Below are 23719 nucleotides of genomic sequence, written 5' to 3' on the forward strand. Positions count from 1 at the left end.
CCGGCATTATCATCTTCATCTCTTTCAGACGCTAAATAACCTAAGCTGTTGATAGAGCGTCGTAAAATAACGTATAACAATAGAAGAATTAAAGAATTATATTCCAGAAACAATACATGCAATTTCAGAAGATATGCTTTAAAACGTTTTCGATAATATGCACACAAAAGAACTGAAGCCCGTATAAAAATGAACGGCCATCATTTTCAACAATTTGTTTAAATATCGAGATTTTGATAATTTTTCAATTTAAATGCACTCTCCATATTGTATGCTAATGTGCTGTAGACAGTAAATTATATATCACATATTGAATACGTTCGTCTGAATGATTCAGTTAATGAGTAAAAACACTTATTGTTAATACTGTACTGTATTTTGAGTAAATAAAAACCAAACGAAAATTATCAAACTGAAAATCGTAATAGTTTTTAGTTCACGTAAATGGATTCACTACTTTACTTCCCTCTTATACCTACTAAGTAATTTGTTTGTATTTTACACTAGTATAGGTCCACACCTGTGGAGTAACGGTCAGCGCGTCTGGCCGCGAAAACAGGTGGCCCGGGTTCGAATCCCGGTCGGGGCAAGTTACCTGGTTGAGGTTTTTTCCGGGGTTTTCCCTCAACCCAATACGAGCAAATGCTGGGTAACTTTCGGTGCTGGAACCCGGACTCATTTCACCGGCATTATCACCTTCATTTCATTCAGACGCTAAATAACCTAGCTGTTGATACAGCGTCATAAAATAACCCAATAATAAAAAAATAATAATAATAAATACACTAGTATCATCAAACTTCGGTAGTGGAAGGGGATACCATAGTGTTTGCGGTTATCAACCGTTAATCCAATGGTTTAGTCAGGTAAATATTAGAAATATTATTAAAAATAAAATGACCCGGTAGTTTTATATAAACTGGACTTCACTAATCCCTTCCTGATCTTTTCCAGAGAAGATGCTCCTTTTTATATCAAAAGCTATTTGCTATCCTCCTTTTGACTTCCTGGCAGCAGCTCATGTTACTGCTTATAGTACACCCCGAGTATTTGAAACTGTCCACATGATCTACTGTCCCATTTAGAATCCTCAATTTTACCTTCTTTATTCTTCTTCCTATGACCATGGTCTTCGTCTTACTAGCATTTATATTCAACCCATACTGCTCACAGCTGTCTTTTAGCTCCAGTAGCATATCCTTTAATATCATATCCTCTTCTGCTAACAACGCCATTGAAATATATTGATACCATGCAAATAAGTAATAAATGCTATCATTAATTAATTTACCTTTCTGAATTAATTGCATTTTGTTTTACTTTTATGTATATTTTAAAGTGTGCATACTTATATGTTCTTTTGTCTAACTGTATTTTTTTTCATATATTACATTTATATTAATTATTATTTGTATTATCATTTCAAATTTGGCATGAAATTGCATTAGTTATAATTATTGTGATGATAATAATAATGATTTCGGTAATGATAATAACAATTATTACTACTATTATTATTATTTTTATTATTATTATTATTATTATTATTATTTCTGTATTATTACTTTTATTATTTTATTAATATTTTTTCTGAAGATTCAAAGTAAGCATGGTTATAGCACGAATGACCTTAGAGGTTCGTGTAAGGGATCATGTGTACATATGTTTGTATCTTTCATATAGCAATAAATGTAGTTCATTCATTCATTCATTCATTCATTCATTCATTCATTCATTTATTCATTCACTTATTCACTCATTCATTCACTCATTCATCCATTCACTCATTCATTCACTTATTCACTCATTCATTCACTTATTCATCCATTCACTCATTCATTCATCCTCTCATTCATTCATCCTCTCATTCATTCACTCACTCATTCATTCACTCATTCATTCACTCATTCATTCACTCATTCACTCACTCATTCACTCATTCATTCACTCATTCACTCACTCATTCACTCATTCATTCACTCATTCACTCACTCATTCATTCACTCACTCATTCATTCACTCACTCACTCATTCATTCACTCACTCATTCATTCACTCATTCATTCATTCACTCATTCATTCACTCATTCAGTCATTCATTCACTCATTCATTCATTCACTCATTCAGTCATTCATTCATTCAGTCATTCATTCATTCATTCAGTCATTCATTCATTCACTCACTCATTCGTTCACTCATTCATTGATTCATCCACTCATTCATTCATTCACTCATTCATTGATTCATCCACTCATTCATTCATTCTCTCATTCATTCATTCTCTCATTCACTCACTCATTCATTCATTCAGTCATTCACTCACTCATTCATTCACTCACTCATTCATTCATTCACTCACTCATTCATTCATTCTCTCATTCATTCACTCATTCATTCATTCACTCACTCATTCATTCACTCATTCATTCATTCAGTCATTCAGTCCGTCACTCATTCATTCATTCATTCACTCATTCACTCACTCATTAATTCACACACTCATTCGTTCACTCATTCATTCATTCATTCACTCATCCATTCATTCATTCTTGCCACTTGCAACTCTTGTTACACGTGGCATCCAAACAGCTGTATCTCCACGTCCTTTTAAAATTGAAGACATGCATATATTAATTCTTTACTCAGAATAGTCAATACTACCAACCCCATAAAATATTAATTACACTCCTCCTAAACCAGCCTGTATATACTTCTCTCTTTATTCTTATACTTTCACTCAGACGTTTTGATTTATAAATATTTAAATGTGTTGCCCATGATTGGTCTTCTTTCTGTTATGATCTTGAATTTAGAAGAGGAATTCTGTTAACTTCCGGGAAACTTTTGTGTAATTATTAATTTAGTTTTACTAGACCTCCAGCTGGCCAGTCGCTGAATGGAGCCCTCGCAAGGCTTGTCTCTCTTATTGATAGGGATGTCCAGTCTGAAGATGAACTGAAACTCGCTTTCGTAGTTTTGTTCCGTACTCAGTATTTACAGTAAATCCCTAAATGATGATCAGATACCTGTTTGCATGTCTCACAACTTCAGAATATGTTTCTGAAAATCAGATCCTCACGTAAAATGCTAGAAATTTCTTTCTCAAACTTTCTTAAGTTCAGTTAGGGATCAGTAATTATTGATTACGTCTCTAAGATTTTCTCCCAGATGGAAACCATATAATACAAGTCCTGGTATACTTAACTGAGACACCAATTTAGGACTTCACGAATTTAGATGATATAGGCTAATAATTTCTCATATTTAAAGGAATATTACCCTAAATATCCACACCTGTGGAGTAACGGTTAGCGCGTTTGGCCGCGAAACCAGGTGGCCCGAGTTCGAATCCCGATTGGGGCAAGTTACCTGGTTGACGTTTATTCCGAGGTTTTCCCTCAACCCAATATGAGGAAATGTTGGGTAACTATCGGTACTGGACCCCGGACTCATTTCACCGGCATTATCACCTTCAGCTCATTCAGACGCTAAATAACCTAAGATGTTGATACAGTGTCGTAAAATAACCTACATAAAAACTTCCTGTACGAATTCGACAAAATAGAATCAACATTAATAGTATATTATGCAATAAGTTTATATTAGTTTTTTTAAGTGGGTTATTTTACGACGCTTTATCAACATCTGAGGTTATTTAGCGTCTGAATAAGATGAAGGCGATAATGCCGGTGAAATGAGTCCGAGGTCCAGCACCAATAGTTACCCAGCATTTGCTCATATTGGGTTGAGGGAAAACCCCGGATAAAACCTGAACCAGATAACTTGTCCCAACCAGGAATCGAACCCTGGCCACCTGGTTTCGCAGCCAGACGAGCTAACTGTTACTCCACAGGTTCGGACCCTATAATAGTAGAAATGAAGACGTGAGTTCCATAATTTTCATACGATCGTCTTAATTACCATTATAGGAAGATGCGTATGACTGTTTTGTTCGACCATAATTAAATGTCTGAGTTTTGAGTTTCTACAAACATCTTACATTGTTACTTTACTGATAATGAATCGGTGACCATGAGTGTATTTTCAGCATGTTCTCGACTATAGCAACAGATGGCACGTGTATGAGTGTCTTTTCAGATTGTTCCCGAGTATTGTGTTAGATGACAGGCTTATAGTTATATTTACTGATTTTTTGCATGGCTTGTTATAGAGATTTTAACCTCAAAACAACACACGTTAAAGAAAAAGAAATTAAAATTAACATGAACAGAATATTTTATTTTGAATAGAATATGTTGTTGATGTGCAGTTTGTGAAATTTATATAGGGAATGGCGCCTAGTGAATGTTTGAAGTTCGGTGAATGCTACAGAAATACAAAAATACTTTGTCAAGATATACATGAAGACAGGACTGATTGAATAATCGATTCACAAATGGACTCACACACCTATGCATGCACCCATTCATTCACTCACTCCATGGCTGTAGAGTAACAGCATATCTGACAATGAAACAAGCGAGGCGGGGTTCAAATTCTGGTTGAGATTCCTGCCGAAGTTTTCCCTCAGCCAACTGGAGCAGAATTGCTGGGCAATCGGACCTCGAACTCAGTTCGCCATCATAATTACATTTCCTTTCTTATCTCCGTTTCTTTCCCATATTTCGTGCTTCCTCCGATGTAGAGTCGACTACGGGCAGCCATTCGAGATATGCGGTCATTAGTTGTTGGTGGTAGTGCTTTACACCGTGGATTCTCTCCTCTGTGCTCATGGTATCTCGTGGAACCAGGGTTGAGGATCCGCTGCGGTGCCTACGCGGGATGGTAAAAGAATCCTGTAGACTGTAGGAGGAGTTCGGAGGCGGACCGTGAGGAATCTGTAGCGTGGAGGTCTAGGGGTATGCACATAATTCCATTCCGGGTAGTACAATGGACCCACCCAGGCGGCATAAATGCGAGGACAGTCCCCAGCTGTGCCTATCTCCATAAAGGGTATTCACTCACTCACTAACTCACTCACCCATTGACTAACTTGTGTCTGTGACAGATAAAAAGAACGGAATGCCGGGAGAAAAGAGAGGGTTCTATTGCGAAACACTGTCAAAAGCGATCTAAAATATTCACTCATTATAATAACATAAGTCAGAAATATATCCATTAATGAGTAAAAATAGCGGAGATATACAGGGTGAGTCATAAGTAAGTTTGGAAAACGCATGTGCGTACTCCTGGATCAAAAGTAAAAACAATTCCTTATATGAAAATTTGACGGAAAATGCTTTTATTAGGGAAAAAATAGCGACTTTAGTTTTCATAAGTATCTGATTATATTATTGTGTTGCTTTGTTTTGGTTTTGTACCAGTGTTTGTTTACAAACAACACAGTGACAAGACAGTAGTACATTGTTCTTGTTTTGATTGAACGCAGTCGTCCAGTACCTTGGCCACCCAGATCACTCGACTTCACCCCATTAGATTTTTACCTTCGGAGAAGGCTGTCGTCTATGCAACACCAGTCAATGATGCAGAGGAGCTATTGTAACGTGTTGAAAATGCATGACAATTGATCCGTGATGACAACATGGTGTTTGAGCGAACTCGCCAGTCGTGTGTACGTCGTGCCCAGGCATGTGTAAACAATGGAGGGGGACACATTGAGCACCTTTTGTAAACGTTAAATGGCAAGTTTCCAAACATGTACTGTACTTCTGCCACAACGAAAAAGAACAAAAACAAAGTATGACCATTTCTCCAATAATTCAATTCAATCTTCCTCAACTTGGTGAGGTTGCCAAAGACAAAGAATATTAAAGAGTAACATTTAAGATGACATTTAAAATGTCTTACAAGAAATTTGTTTACAAGAAACTAAACTTTGCAGTAGATAATATTTCACATAATGAAAATTTACAAAAATACAGAACAAAATAGATTGAGAAAATTCAACTGTAATTTGAATTGGAATACAAATGTCACCGTAAAATCTGCAGAGAACCCTTCAAAGCTATCATAGAATTTTCTTTAATTGTTGTTGTTGGGACTCCAAATTTATGACAGAATAACACAAATTGTTTTGTTATGGTTCCTCTAGCGCCCACCATTAATTCGATGACTTCTATATCCCTGAGTTTATATGATGTTTTGTAATAAGGGATAGTGGGTTCATAAATGCTCCTTTTCTCTAGATTAACCTTCTCGGGTCCAGAATATAACCTTTTATCTCTCCAGGTCTGAACGCCGATGACTTCCAGTATCCGCTATTCCATGGACTTCTTCATAGGTAGTGTAGCCATTGGACTTAATTCATGTTGCGATTACAGACCTGATTTTGTTATGTCTGCTGTTACGAAGAGTTTCGCCAAATGGGCATGAACCCAAGACATGAGCCAAAGTTTCAACAGGAGCTACATTACCGGTCATCTTTAGCTCATCTCTCCACTCGGAGCTAGAAAGGCCTGTATGATGTCTGACCCAGCTGTTTGCGGGAGTGAAGTCTTGATATCAGCTGACTCCTTTACCTTCTGTGGCAGTTTACACCATTTTTTAAATTCTTCAAATCGCAAAATTTTCCTTAGTTTCCTTGCGTCAATTACACCTCTTTTTCCGTCAAATTTTCGCATAAGGAATTGTTCTTATTTTTGATCCAGAAGTACGCTCAGGCGTTTTCCAAACATACTTATGACCCAACCTGTATTTTGGCTTGTGAAGTGCTTTAGGTCAAATAGACTTGACACCTAACATCTATCTATATAGAAAAAGCAAGGGTTTGTAATTTGTTAACACCTCTTGCACCGTTTGATCTACGATCCAGTGGCCCATCATTTGTGTTCATAAATGGCAAACATAAAACTTTGTAGCACTGGCGTTAAAATAATAGCGAGCTGATTATATGAAGATAAATGGGATGATTAAGAAAATGAGAATATGTAGAAAGAGATTCCGGGCTTGGATCGTTGGAAGGGAAATATGTGGTACATTTTCAACTTTGTTAAGATAGTTGGGAGAATAATGTTCTTTGTACTATGAAATTCACCTAAAAGCTCTTAGTACAAAATTCGACGAGTTAATAACATCATTTTAAACGAAATAAGTAGAGCGAAAACTGTAATGAGGAATGCAATTTTCTCAAGAACGAAGCAAGAAATATCGCTCTTATATCTTACAAGTGGGGATAGTTAATAAGTTCTTGGGATACTTGTTACGTATATCAGAAGGCACAATAGCTTTTATACTTCATCAGTGCCTGACCCACTTTATTCAGATTTCATCATCTCTACTAGTTCTTGACAATATATAGTTCCTACAATTGCAATTCCCTTTCCTACGGATTCAATTAATACATATAAATCTAATTCTCAATTTTTTACTTTTTCAACAGATCTTGAGAAAGTTGTTTCTGTTAACTTCCTTACAATAAACAATGCCACATAGACAAATCCAGAATAGCCCAACATAGCTTTCAATCTGCGCATGGGCACAGAATAAAGTCGGAAAAAATCTCCATGTTATAGGTCTCGCAAGCACGGATTACCGACGGAAGGAATGCGAATCAAACATTGCGATAAGGAGGAGCGGACGATAGGAAAGGTCACGAGATAACTTGAATGATATTCAAGAGTACAGTCGGAAGAGAAATGACATCGATAGAATCAGTCTTGCGTTGTGATTAGAGTTGAGCTTAAACGCTATTTTCAAGTATCTGTGACAACTGTGACTGTGTCAATTAAATATCTGTAACTTTTATATGTGATTTTGTCACACCGATATTTTATATCGCTAAGTAAGCACAATATCCTAGATCATATATAATATGATCTAGGACAATATGCATGAATTATACCGATATTTTGTCACACCGATAAAAATTAACAGGAAATATTGAAGAGCAGTGCAATGTGAATACGATTTCTCTATACACGCCACATTTCAGTGGTTTATATGGGAAAATCCAACAAATAAATTATGTACATGTACCATTAACAAATAAATACTAATCTAACTGAACAGTAACATGTAAAAAGTTAACCTCATGTACCAAGAGGTTATATTATGGATATTGAACCAGTTGATCATTTTTAAATGTAGTTGGGTATGGAGAAATTGAGGTTATATGATTATCCTAATCGTTTTAAAAATTGATCCTTTTTATTGTATATAATATAATGGATAAATTATTTTAAGTCGTGCATTAACATTATAATATTGAGTCAGAATAAAAATTAACGAAACTTAAGTATTCGGAAAACAATAGAAAATAATTACAGAACAAGTTGTTCAGACAGGATTTTACACAAGATAAAGTATTGGTAACCAATGGTATTATTATTATTATTATTATTATTATTATTATTATTATTTTTTTTTAAATCGTGTAATCACTATATCATTTATAATAAGATGGTGAAACTAGCGCTGAGGTAGTTTCGGTGATTTCGGAAGTGAAAATCGTTGAATTTGATTGTTTGTGGAGATGCAGTTGATCGTATATCTAAGGCATAACAAAACCTAAACTAACCAAACCTAACCTGTCACAGATTCGTATATGCAAGGTGTATAAGGGGAATACGAAGGAAACTACCTCAATGTTAGTTTAGCCAAATAAGTTTTATCTCGTTCGGTTTTAATTCTATAGGTGCTGTTGTCGGCTTGTGAGAAATGCTTCGAAAGTTCGGAAGAGCATAACGTTCAGTGACACGGAGTGAACTAACATGATTTACGTTTGATACCCCTTATTTTCAAATGTAATTAATTATCCCATTTATGTGTAAGTGTAGGTCTATTTTAAAAGTGTGCAAGGGCAATGAGAACGATTTGTTGGAGCAGTGTCTGCTAGATGTCAGATCTTTTTGGAATTTATAAAATTGACAATTTTTGCTAACTACCCCATATTATTATATTTAAAAGTTGAAAATTACTTGCAAGTTGATGATTTTAACAATATCTAGATAAATATCAACTAAATGTCAAGTTTAGAACATTGATTAGGCCTATTAATTGGGTGAAATAACACCCCACACGAGTACCAATGTTAGAAAGCACTGTGCGATTTCCTAAGAGTTAATAACCATAAACAACATACCGGTAATGAACTTATTACAAATAATTTTATTTTAAGTTTAATTATTTTAGTTAATACTACCCTGCACTGTTCGTGTTAGAGCTATACATTAAAACTGGATCATACATAAATGAGAGAAGTACATGTAAAGTTATTAAAATAATGTAGGCTCCTGTAACTATTCTGTTTGTAATTAATAGTATAACTAAAAAAATTGTTACTGCGTAAAAATTGAGTGGAAAATACTTATACATTAATATATATTCACAGTAATATGAAAGTGTGAAGATCTCGGGGGAATATATATAAGATATTTATAAAACATATAGGCCTATTCAGACTTAATATGAAAACAAAATGTTAGATTCATGATTATATTATTATAATGCCGCTAATAACTTTGCAACACGTCATCACTTTGAAAAAAAATAATATTGAACAAAATATCACGAAACAATAATCAAATACCACCGCCCGATTGCTGTTATTGTATCATGCGCATGCGCAAACCCACGACGTAGAGGAGAAAATATCAGTCGCAGACGTTGCAACAGTCACAGAGTACTGAATACGGAGCAGATTCCGATAGCGATATTTTGTCACAGATATTTCGCGTCATCAGTCACAAGTTTATCTGTGACAAAAAAATACCTGTGACAAAATATCGGTTTGTGAAATATCGGCCATCTCTAGTTGTGATAGTTACATTACGACTTTAGTTTGTTCCATTGCATGTGAATACGTGTCTTGTATCGCACGGTATTATTATTTCATTCGTAAACATATGTTGCGCGTTTAATTAGCTTGGAATTTTTCTCTTGCTACGTTCTTTATTTCCACAACGATGTCCACATTTGTTCATCTTCTTGGAAGAGATAGTACATCTATCGGCTCGCACCTCTCCCCCATCGGCGTGCCTATATACACACGTCAACAAAGACAGCAACGCCACCATTGGTTTTCTGTAATCGTTTCTTGCGCGAGCTATACAAACCGAGCGTTCTCTGGTTCAGAGGAAGCACAAGGAAGCCGCACATAATATGAGTTTTTCGGATAACGCAATTAGCCAACCCAGTCTCATTCTTCCGGACATATGGCTACCTATAGTCGAACAGGACCTCAAGAAAATTCAAGAAAAATGCACGAAGTAACACCACTAGAAAACAATAGTAGTTTAATTGGTCCCACTTATTTATTACTCTCTTCCACCACTAGATGGCAGTAGTAGTTTTTATTTATTTCTCCGCTCATTTATTTATTCCTATTGTTCCATCATTCCACTATTTCCACTGTTGATTACCAGTTCTGAAGAAGACCGAAAAATGTTAACCAGGTACGATAGAATTTAACACGAGAATAGTACATTATGCAACGAGCCTATAATGGTAGTAATTGAGACGCGAGTATGTTCGTTTATGAAACGACCGCAAGCGAGTTTCATAATTTTCATACGAGCGTCTTAATTACCATTATAGGCAAGTTTCATACGACTTTTTATGCTCGACCATATTTCTAACTATGAAATTATTCATAAGTATTCATGTTATGTTTATCTAAGTGAAGAGCAGAACTGACCTTCTAAATTGTGAGATGTGCGCAGACGCGAAAGCATTGATTTTTTCCGAGGAACGAATGTCATTGACCTTGATATAATCTAGAGAATAACATGCACATTAATATTGATGTAACCTGGAAATTGATTTAGAATTGAAAAACGAGATGACAAATTGAATTTATTCGAATATTATTTACAATTAACGCTAATTATTATAGTAACAGAACATAACCTTCTGCGACAGTATTGGATTTCCAGCCTCCGTGACGTTTCGCTAATTGTCTTCCGATTGCATATCCGAGAATAATCGATACTTGTAGTTTTATCATGGTACAATGGTGATTTCTCATTGGCTGAACACCTGAACTTTAATGAACAGGTGTACTTTAATGAGGTGCATTAAAGGGCTGCTACCAGGTGTATAATTACTATATTTCGGCATGGTCGAGCATAATAGTACATTATGCAACGAGCCTATAATGATAGTAATTAAGAAGCGAGTATGGATGTTTATGAAACGAGCACAAGCGAGTTTCATAATTTTCATACGAGCTTCTTAATTACCATTATAGGCAAGTTTCATACGACTTTTTGTGCTCGACCATATTTATAACTTGAAATTATTCAGATGTATACATTTTATTTGTATCTGACAAGATTGGAAGTGACCTTGTTCTAGGTCGTGAATTGTGAGATGTGCGCAGACGCGAAAGTATTGATTTTTTCCGATGAACAATAATGTCATTGGCCTTGATGTAATCCCGTTAAACTTGATATAACCTTGATTATGGAATTCGACATTGAAAAACGAGATGACAAATTGAATTTATTTGAATATTATTTACAATTAACGCTAATTATTATAGTAACAGAACATAACCTTCTGCGACAGTATTGGATTTCCAGCCTCCGTGACTTTTCGCTAATTCTCTTTCGATTGCATATCCGAGAATAATCGATACTTGCGGTTTTATAACGGTAGAAAGCTGACCTGTCATTGGCTGAACACATGTAAGCTGAGTTGTCATTGGCTGAAAACACCTGTACTTTAATGAGTAGGTGTACATTAATAAAATGCATTAAATGACTGCTACCAGGTGTATAATTACTACATTTCGGCATGGTCGACCATAAATACATATAATACACGTTCCGATATAAAAAATAATAAGGTACCGTACATCTACAGAACTGATATCATGTATCAATATTGTAGTTACTTTTCGACTTATTATGATAAGGTTTTATGTGTTTTAATATATACTAGCCGTGCCCGTGCGCTCCGCTGCACCAGTTAGAAATAAATATAAAGTAATTACATAATTAAAATAGGACGTTTGATCCAGGGAACATTCGTGTTTGATAGAAGGATAAATCGTTTAATATGTTACTTAATTTAAATTGTATTTAAAATATTAAAATGCGATCATTTTGGTCCAGAGTACCACTCATTTGGTGCAATGACAATTCCTTCAACATGTTTCTTAATTTTTATTACATGCATCCATACTTTAATGAAGATTGACATATCATTTAGATTTAATGTGTATACTTTATTTTACTTGCTATATGTTTCCATTGAATTATGATAACTTAATTTTAACCCTTGTTTTCTACGTATTCAGTAAATGGCTCTTGGGCCACTATGGTTCTGAACCCTTCAAATAACTTATATTATATTATATTATATTATATTATATTATATTATATTATATTATATTATATTATATTATATTATATTATATTATATTATATTATATTATATTATATTATATTATATTATATTATATTATATTATATAAAAATGTGTTGATAACGGATGTACACCGATAAGTAAGTTTTTAAATTGTTATGGGGGCTCTTGAATCTCAGGAGGAACAAATTTTATTTTACAACAGCGCAACATAATCTGCTTGGCTCATTACCCAATTTTTTTGCATTGCATTTAATGCATATGTATTTTATGTGTTTTAACACGATTCAATTGAGCATAGTTAAAATTTGGATTATAAAATAATGGAATGCTAAGCTAACATATTATTACTGCATACTAAATCAATACACTCTCGTTGTTCGTTAATTCTCTGAGATAAACATTATTTTAAGAAATACAGGAAACGATTGTACAGAATAGCCTATCAAGTTGTTTGTGCATAAGAAGCTATTTTAATCTTACCTGTCCTCAATTCACTCCGAAGTTACTGTAATAACATTATAGCATTATGTCCATATAGAGAAACTACACTTTCCAATGGTGAAATAATAATTAATTACACAAATCGGTTAATTTGGCTTCCGATATTACTTCATAGAAACACAGAAACATTCTCTGTAGGATATGATTCATAGCTTTCGATTGTTGTTGACCAAGGCCCCTTATAGACGAATTCATTTGTTTATTTCATTACACCGCCTTAGATGGCAGTTATTTTAATTTTGAAACTCATTTATCTCATTAAATATCAGTCCTATCAAACTTTTTCAGAGACTAAAACTTATCGCAAATTATTTTTAAAGAAAGTTTTGTTATGTAATATTTTTCACAAAAATCAGTAATAAGCGAGATATTTCGATTTATTTAATTCAGACCCCCTTATAACCCCCCTTTCAAATAATGTATTATGTATGCCATATAGCCTAAAATCTAAGTTACAACGAACTTTATTTATATTCCAATTTTCATCGAAATCGGTCAAGCCATTATCGCGTGAAAAGGTAACAAACATACAGACAGACAGACAGACAGACAGACATACAAACAAAAATTTCAAAAAAGCGATTTTCGGTTTCAGGGTGGTTAATTATATATGTTATGACCAATTATTTTTGGAAAATCGAAAATTACCAGAAAAATTTCTGCTACAGATTTATTATTAGTATAGATAGATTTCTGTATCTTCGCTATGCACAAAAATATAAAAATGTTCTATCCTAGAATTTCTGCCTTATACGCTTGTCACATGAAGTTTACAACACACCATGGATGGCATTATTCCGGTGAATATAGAAAGTCACAATTTTACAGAATGCTTCCTACATTGAATTTACAAGCAGCTGATTCTATTTTTACAACTTTCAGAGTGCATGCTTGACAAATATTTACTCTGCAACCACGATTTCTTCCATTTCTGTGCCACACTTTGTCACAATATTATTATTCCTAAGTGCGCGGCATCCCCTCACTTTCCTACAATATTTTATGAAACGTTATGGCCATGGAGTGGTGCGGTATGGTAATATTCTGGCAGTGATATCGATTGTCTTATTCTCTAACATATTACTGATTGTTTAAATTTCAAATTGATGTTCTTAAGTGTCGTTTCATTCTACTTTTGCGATTATGATGACCACGTATCTAACCTACCCTCTTCTTACCGCAGAAATTATACCTCATACTTACTGGGTTTTAAGGAACCCGGAGGTTCATTGCCGCCCTCACATAAGCCCGCCATTGGTCCCTATCCTGAGCAAGATTAATCCAGTCTCTATTATCATATCCCACCTCCCTCAAACCCATTTTAATATTATCTTCCCATCTACGTCTCGGCCTCCCCAAAGGTCGTTTCCCCTCTGGTCTCCCAACTAACACTCTAACTAACTCTAACACTCAACACGCTAATCCCTTATTCACAACACGCTAATCCCTTATTCATCTGTCGTAAAAAATCTTGACTTCTTTTTTGATAATAATCTAAGTTGGAATTTTCAAGTTAATGAAACAATAAAAAAAATCTGTTCCTCCATTCACTCTTTGAGTCGCTTTAGAAACTTCTTGCCCCAGCAACTAAAACTTACCCTAGTACAAACCCTAGTAATGCCGCGCTTCGATTATTGTGACGTTTTGTTAAGTGACCTAAGTTCTGAACTGTCAGTCAAGTTACAGCGAGCTCAGAATATGTGCGTCAGATACGTGTGCAACATCCGACGATATGATCACATATCATCGTCCTTCGCAAGTCTCTCGTGGCTCCGACTTAAAGAACGCAGAACCTTACACTCTTTGTCTTTACTCTTTCGAATTCTGCACACCTCAACACCAAATTACCTTTCGTCTCGTTTCTCTTATCTATACTCTAACCAAGACGTAAATACCAGATCACTTATCTGTGGCACGCTAATATATACCTCTTCATAGAACATCTTGTTATTCCTCATCTTTTACAATATCCACCTCGCGTCAATGGAATTCCTTGTCACAAAGTATTAGGGGCTGCAAGACAACAAACACCTTTAAGAACAGCTTAAAAGATAACCTTATTAGCATTTCACTCCAATCATACTGATTTAAACTATCACTGACTACACTGTTAACTTTTTTCTTTAGACATCACCTGATTGTGCTGTATTTTCAAAATTGTCTCATAATAATCTCTTTCTATTATCTAATAATATTTTAAATATATTAACATTCTATGTATTTTAGCTTAATTCTGCTACACAGCTTATTTCAGTGTTTAATTAATAGTTCATAGTATTTTGTTGTTTAATTCGTAAATAACTCTTGTATACATGTAACTCTCATCTATATCAAATTGTTGAATTCTTTGTAAGTTCATGCATATGTATATACACTTTTTGCTGGTTGAGTGGAAGAGAAGGACTTACGGCCTTAACTCTGCCAGCTAAAATAAATAATAATAATAATTATTATTATTATTATTATTATTATTATTATTATTATTATTATTATTATATACATTTCTGGATTCGCCCATACGTGCTACATGCCCTGCCCATCTCAAACGTCAAGATTTAATGTTCCTAATTATGTCAGGTGAAGGATACAATGCGTGCAGCTCTGCGTTGTGTAACTTTCTCCATTCTCCTGTAACTTCATCCCTTTTAGCCCCAAATATTTTCCTAAGAACCTTATTCTCAAAAACCCTCAATCTCTGTTCCTCTCTCAAAGTGAGAGTCCAAGTTTCACAACTATACAGAACAGCCGGTAATATAACTGTTTTATAAATTTTAATTTTCAGATTTTTTGACAGCAGACTAGATGGCAAAAGCTTCTCAACCGAATAATAACAGGCATTTCCCATATTTATTCTGCGTTTAATTTCCTCCCGAGTGTCATTAATATATGTTATTGTTGCTCCTAGATATTTCAATTTTTCCACCTCTTCGAAGGATAAATCTCCAACTTTTATAGTTCCATTTCGTACAATATTCTGATCACGAGACATAATCATATACTTAGTCTTTTCGGGATTTACTTCCAACCCTATCTCTTTACTTGCTTCAAGTAGAATTTCCGCGTTTTCCCTAATCGTTTGAGGATTTTCTTCTAACATATTCACGTCATCCGCATAGACAAGAAGCTGATGTAACCCGTTCGATTCCAAATCCTCTCTGTTATCCTGAACAGAAATTATACATCATACATTAAAATTTTCCTAGATTTTGTATATCAAATAATATTATATACTGTACTTATATAATTATGGCTTTTAAGGAACCCAGAGGTTCATTGCCGCCCTCACATAAGACCGTCATCGGTCACTATCCTGTGCAAGATTAATCCAGTCTCTACCATCATATCCCACCTCCCTCAAATCCATTTTAATATTATCTTCCCATCTACGTCTCGGCCTCCCCAAAGGTCTTATTCCCTCCGGCTTCCCAACTAACATTCTATATGCATTTCTGGATTCGCCCATACGTGCTACATGCCCTGACTATCTTAAAAGTCTGAATTTAATGTTCCTAATTATTTCAGGTGATGAATACAATGCATGCAGTTCTGCGTTGTGTAACTTTCTCCATTCTCCTGCAACTTCATCCCTCTTAGCCCCAAATATTTTCCTAAGCACCTGATTCTCAAACACCCTTAATCTCTGTTTCTCTCTCAAAGTGAGAGTCCAGATTTCACAACCATAAAGAACAACCGGTAATATAACTGTTTTATAAATCTTAACTGTCAGCATTTTTGAGAGCAGACTGGATGACAAAAGCTTCTCAACCGAATAATAACAGGCATTTCCCATATTTATTCTGAGTTTAATTTCCTCCTGAGTGTCATTTATTTTTGTTACTGTTGCTCCCAGATATTTGAATTTTTCCACCTCTTCAAAGGATACATCTCAAATTTTTATATTTCCATTTCGTACAATATTCTGGTCACGAGACATAATCATATAGTTTGTCTTTTCAGGATTTACTTCCAAACCTATCGCTGTCCTTGGTTCAAATAAATTCCCGCGTTTTCCCTAATAGTTTGTGGATTTTCTCCTAATATATTCACGTCATCCGCGTAGACAAGAAGCTGATGTAATCCTTTCAATTCCAAACCCTCTCTGTTATCCTGGATTTTTATTTAGTTGCCTTTTCCTCCCACATTGCAAGCCAATATGCTCTAATCGGACTCTGACTTGATTCATATTCTAACCTAAGAATTTCACGTTTCTGCACGTATTTCCCAGTTTTCTCAGATGAAAAATAAGTCGAACATCGTTGTCAATTTTGGAAAACGACAGCTTCCTGTCTATGAGATAGCGTTTCGATACTCATTGCTTTTGTCTAAATCCTCTGCCTATACCATGAATTTCGATAGCTAATTATCATAGATTTGCCCTGAAGCGATATATTCAAATTGCATAAGTGATCAGTTAGATCTGTCCTGCCATCCACTAGTCAACCACAAACCACCACAACCAGCGCTGATTTACATGTCCCCACACACCGCATGGCCACGTTCCTGTTCGGGCACTCAATCGGCCTTATAATCCTTTTACGTCACAAATTTTCGACTTGGTTTTGCCTCCTATAAATAGTAGTTAATTTCACTTGAAATACTTACGAGATGTCTACACTGTTTTCTTGTTCCATTTGCCTTAATTCCTTGTGTAAAATATTTAACAAGAAATCGTTTGACCCGATTCCGAGTTAATCGCCGCTTTGTGTGATAGTGTAAATTGTTATGTTTCATCTAACTAATTTATCTTATCTTTTGCCAAAAAATTTTAGATAAACTCCTTTCTTCTTTCTAATCCGAACAAGACATTGCACGTCTCCTAGCTCTTCAAGAGAGTGAGTCTGGAGCTTGGTTACACGCATTACCTTCTCCTCACATCGGCATCCTAATAGATAGTACATCCTTTAAAATCGCAATGGCTTTACGCCTTGGTTGTAAACTCTGCCAGCCACACCAATGTATTTGCGGGGGAATCGCTGATATTTACGGCCATCATGCACTCAGCTGTGCGAGGAGCAAGGGTCGCATTCCCAGACATACATCACTCAATGATATCATTAAAAGATCTCTGACTTCTTTTGGCATCCCGTCTCTTTTGGAACCACCAGGTATTAGTCGCGCAGATGGTAAACGACCCGATGGTCTGACCTTAATTCCATGGTCTAGAGGAAAATCTTTAATTTGGGACTCCACTTACGTTGACACTCTAGCTCCATCTCACTTACCGAATACCTCCAGACGCGCAGCATCTGCTGCTGAATTAGCCGTGAAGAAGAAAGTCGATAAATTGCTCATCTTTTAGACAATTATTTCTTTGTCCCCTTTGCTGTGGAGACCTTCGGTCCTTGGAGTCATGACGCTAAAGTTTTGGTATCTCAAATCGGCCAAATTTTGATCTCCAATACTGGTGATCGCCGTTGCACTACTTATTTGCGTCAACGCTTAAGTATTGCTATTCAACGTGGAAATGCAATGAGCGTTTTGGGTACTCTTCCAGAGTCCAGCCCTTTGGACGAACTTTTTCTCCTGTAAAATTTATTATCTGCATGTAAATGTTTATATTTAGTTTTTATATATGTGTAATTGTAACGGTGAAAATATTGTTAATCAAATAATTTGTTATAAGTGTATAGGCCTATTATTTTTGGGAGTTTTTTTTTGTGTACGCAAACGCATTATTAATTTGGTTATAACTTTTATATCACCTTTATAAAGGTAAACACGCTTTGAAATATTTAAGTGGGAAAATCGTCGTATCTCGGTTATTTTGACAAATTTTATGTAAAATAACTCTTCTCGGGTTCTCAGCCAGGTGAGTTGGAGATTAGCTTCCAAGCTTTCGACGGCTAGCTCTGCCATCTTCTTCAGGGACGAAGAAGATGGCAGAGCTAGCCGTCGAAAGCTTGGAAGCTAATCTCCAACTCACCTGGCTGAGAACCCGAGAAGAGTTATTCTATATCAAACGCCGGGACAGCCTCAAGTCATACAAATTTTATGTACATTTTCACTTTATATGAGGCATTGTTGTGTATTATTTGTTAGTTTGTGTATTGATAAATTATTTACTAATTTCATGATTAATAAAATAATACTAATCAATCATGAACGAAATTCAGCAGCTCTGGTAGTTCAGTTGTGCACTATACTCTGGATTATTCGTGAGCGGTTTGTCGTATTTGCGGATTACCCATGCATAGCTTACTTTCGAAAATCATTCATTATTTATTAATATAAAGTGATAATAAATCATTAAAAATTAATACGAAATGCAATAAGAAAACAAATTAATGACCAGAAGCAGAACAAGCAATAGGGTATAAATTATGTAGGATAAGGTTGCCTAATTCCGTGACATTTAATAAAGTGTATATTTATGCCAAAATTGTAATAACAATTTTCAAATAATATCTAAATGACGTTATTTGGATCTTTAGCTACAGTTTTTACATCATTCAGTGTCCACAGTTTCACAAGTTTGATATATAATAAATGATTCTTCAATGTTATACAGTGGCTCCTAAATCCGTGACAGGGATCCAAATTCCGTGATACTAAAATACTGTAATCCTCATTAACTGCTCAGAAAACAAACGTATATTTGGAAAAACATATTGAAGTCGTGGTATATTGTTTTAATATGGATTAAGCAAGAAATTACAACATATAAAAAGAGCCTAAGTAATAAATTTCATAGAAAATACTTGTGTAACTACAGGAATACATATTACATACTAATATATTATTAAAAAATAAACTTAAATTGTCCACGCCTGTGGAGTAACGGTTAGCACGTCTAGCTGCGAAACCAGGTGGTCCGGGTTCGATTCCGGTCGGGGCAAGTTACCTGGTTGAGGTTTTTTCCGGGGTTTTCCCTCAACCCAATACGAGCAAATGCTGGGTAACTTACGGTGTTGGACCCCGGACTCATTTCACTGGCATTATCACTTTCATTTCATTCAGGCGCTAAATAACCAAAGCTGTTGATAAAGCGTCGTAATAAAATAAAAAATAAACTGAAATTTAAATTCAATACAAAATTAAATTTGAATAAATTGAATTATAACACAATTATTTCTCATTATTTATATTCCTAACAACAGCAGTGATTAAGTTAAACATATGCCCTATAATTTTATTATACAGGGTGCGTCAGAAAGAACGGATGGATTTCACATGGCAAGAAAATTGTAAAGATTCATCAAATCAAAAATTTATTGTTATCAACATATTCACCAATACATGCAGTTTATTTATGGAATACAACATTATCCATATGATGTCCTTGGCTTTCAATACAGGCACCGAGGCGTTTTCTGATGTTCGCCATCACTTTCACAGTCATAGCTGGTGCAATTGCCACGATTTCTTCACGAATCGCTGTCTTCAGTTCGTCCAGTGTATGTCATCGATGTTTACAAACTTACGCCTTCAAATGGTCCCAAAGAAAGAAGTCGCAGGGCGCGAGATCTTACCGTAGCCTCGGACAATCTCAGTGCAATAGAATTTCGTCCAGGTGATTTCTTCTTTAATGTTGAACCTGTGATACGAAATGAAGCCACCCACCGCAAAATTGTATTCCGAGTTGGAATCCTAGCGTGACATCCGATGTCGAAATGAGTCCTGAGTGGCGATCACAGACTCTTCATTTTTCAAAAATGTCTCTACGATGAAAGCACGTTGTACACCAGACCAGCACCATATTCTCAACTGAAACTGCATTCTATGGCTGACCCAACAGTCGTGGTCCCCCTCACTATATCTCTCTCCTCGTTGCGTATCGATAGTTTGAAATCCATCCGTTCTTTCTGACGCACCCTTTACTTATAATTGATGTTTTCTATAACTTATTTCTGTTATTATTTCTACGAACTATTTTCTTTCATAGACATTAGTTTTCACAATTTAACATTGGCATCACTCGTCGAGTGAGACAGGAAGGAGAAATATGAAAATAAATCCGAAAATGGAAAAGCTCCTGTAGCATTGTTATTGTCTCACATTGTTTAAATAATCATACACATTGATTCAGCTGACTATAATCTATAGTAATATATCATTTTTATAATGGGATATTAATTCTTACTTCAAATATAAAATGTTTCTTCAGAAGTGGTCACAAGAGAAAGAAAAACTTACTGCTCGATCACCTTTCACTGAACAAAAGCTTCTGCAGCCGACTGCTTCTATTCAAAAGGCGGGTAGTCAATAGAATTGAAAAGAAGACATCTGGCATCTGTTAGGTATTTCAAAAACTTAAAAGTCAGAGACCACAACTCCATGGCAGTCAATTGAAATTTTATCACAGATTAGGGGCATCACGGGATTAGGCACCTTTACCCTACTTAAGTAGATACTGTACACAAAAAAAATTAATTTGCACAGGGTCACAAACTTCTCTCCACAATTTCGACCAGAACTGCCCATTCTTTCTGAAAACATAGTCTTACGTCCATAAACTGAATCAGTCATTGTTAAAAGACACTAAGTAATTTCTTCCAGTATTGTGATAATCGAAGAAACCTGCTCTACTAGCTTCATAATGGTAAGGTAATGTTGTTTCTGTTGTGTTTATACATCACTATGGTAATAGCACAGTCTACTATATATAGTCGCGAAGCTTGAGGTGATTTTTTGCAAATCTCGTGATAAAGCGCTCCAAGCGGTTAGCAACTAGAAACAATAGACTGTCCACGGTCGACTTTGGACTGTGTCGTATTTCCATCGAGTGCTAGTTCGTTGCGTATTTCACATTGATGCTTGTGAAATGTTCGTTATTGGTTGTAATGAAAATGTTAATGGCTAAAATACAATAATTGGAATAATAATATTTTACTAGAGACGTAGAAAAATTAAGTTTGTTTTAGTGAAATTTATTGATCACGTTTTATTTTCAATTCTGGTGGGATTATTATTGCTTAGGCCTACTTTTTTTTAAAAGGTTATGTTTTTAATTATAGCTGTTAATTTTGTTATTTTTATTTGTTACTTTACTAGAGACGTAGAAAAAGTCTGTTACAATAAAATTTATTGATCACGTTTTATTTCCAATTCTGGTGTGATTATTATTGCTTAACCTCATCCCACTTTGTTAACTACGTAAGCCTACACTACAAGTACCGGTACACGTAAGTTACTCCATTAATTCATATTTCCATTATTATTGTTGTAAAGGGAAATGCAAATTAATATGTATTGGTTTCATAGTTAATTATCGCTATAATCTTGAATGAGTGAAGCGATTATAGTAAATTTCAGTTAGTTTTGCACAAACAAAAATAATATTAACCTATTTCTTGCAGGTACCTTCGAGTTTATGGTGGAATTAAATATACTTCGTTAAAATAATAAATTAAGTTTATGCATTTATTATTTCAATAATGGAAGGAAGGTGTTAATTTTTCCAAAAAAACACGACAACGAAAGTGTAACATATTTTGTCGTCTGCTAGGACAGAGATCTGCGATGATGAGGCGATAGTAGCGATCCTAGTGGTGGGCAACTACCCATGTTTGCATTTTTACTACATATTGAGCTTCGCGACTATATATAGTAGACTGTGATAATAGCACACTCTACTATATACAGTCACGAAGGTTGGGATGATTTTTTTTGCATTTCTCGCGATAGTTGCTAGCCGCTTGGAGCGCTGTGAGTACTAGGAACGATAGACTGTGTCACTGCCATCGTGATCTAATATAGGCCATAAGGCAGACCATGTGACTCGCTTAAGCCGACGACGAAGGGAGGCGTTTCAACCATATAAATTAATTGGAATACATAAAGAGTAACATATATTTCTCTAAAATGTAGTATAATTGCATTAATAAAATTTAAAACAATGATTATGAGACACTTCGGACATGATTCCTTGCGAGTTAAGGTGTAATATTATTTTTGGTGTGAAAATTACGTTGTTCGTATGTGTAATACCTGCCTTTATTTCGATTAAATATTGCGAAATTCTTGTACATTCATTTATGCACGATTCAATAATTTTCAGTTGCACCGCACGAATATTTAGATATGTTGAAATTATAGGTTATGTTTACTGTACCAGTTGCCCATTTCTGTCTAATTTAGTTGTCTCCAAGACCCTGCCACTTCTTACGTATATTTTGTCTTATGGAAATTATAGGTTATGTTTACTGTATTCCTATAGGCTATTCACAATTATACATTATAATTAAACAATGTCATGTATGACACACGTCACATTCTATTTGTCTGTATTTTAATACTACAATTGAGTACTGAATTACTGTATTTATCTACTACCTAAGATACGAAGTAACAATAGTACGTACACTAATTTCATAGGAGTGGTATGGTAAATTTTCTGTCTACAATTAAGGAAGGTAGATGTGCTAAATTAAAATCACAATATCAATTCGTTTTTATTGAACCTCAAAATAGCTTCCATTCTAAAGTTAAAATGTTCATACGAACAGATTATGTTAACATGTAAAATTCGCTTCACATTAAAATAATACAGTTTTGTAATTATTTCTGCAACATATTATGCAACAAGAAGTAAACGGAACTTATGGACACATTACACTAAATAAAGCTTAGCAATGATAAGCAATAAAGTTATAATATAATATTTCACTGAGCTCCATACACTGAAATAGAAAACCCGAACAAACATTACGGTCTGGTCTAGATCGAAAAGGCATTCACTGTGTCGTATTTCGCTTTGTTGTGAAAAGTTGTGTAGACTGTGAAATGTTCGTTATCGGTTGTAAATAACTGTAAATGCCTAAAAGACAATAATTTGAATAATAATATGGGACAAGGAGATGTTTGTATTACTATAAATATTGTAAGAAGAAGAGGTCAGAACTCAGAGTTATCCTTCTTCCGAAAGATCCAGGGAAGTGGGTTTATAAAATATAATGTATACTTTATGAAAATAATATATAAACCTTATGTATTTCATATTTGAATAAT

The sequence above is a fragment of the Periplaneta americana genome, chromosome 11 (assembly GCF_040183065.1).
Source record: "Periplaneta americana isolate PAMFEO1 chromosome 11, P.americana_PAMFEO1_priV1, whole genome shotgun sequence".
Lineage (NCBI taxonomy): Eukaryota > Metazoa > Arthropoda > Insecta > Blattodea > Blattidae > Periplaneta > Periplaneta americana.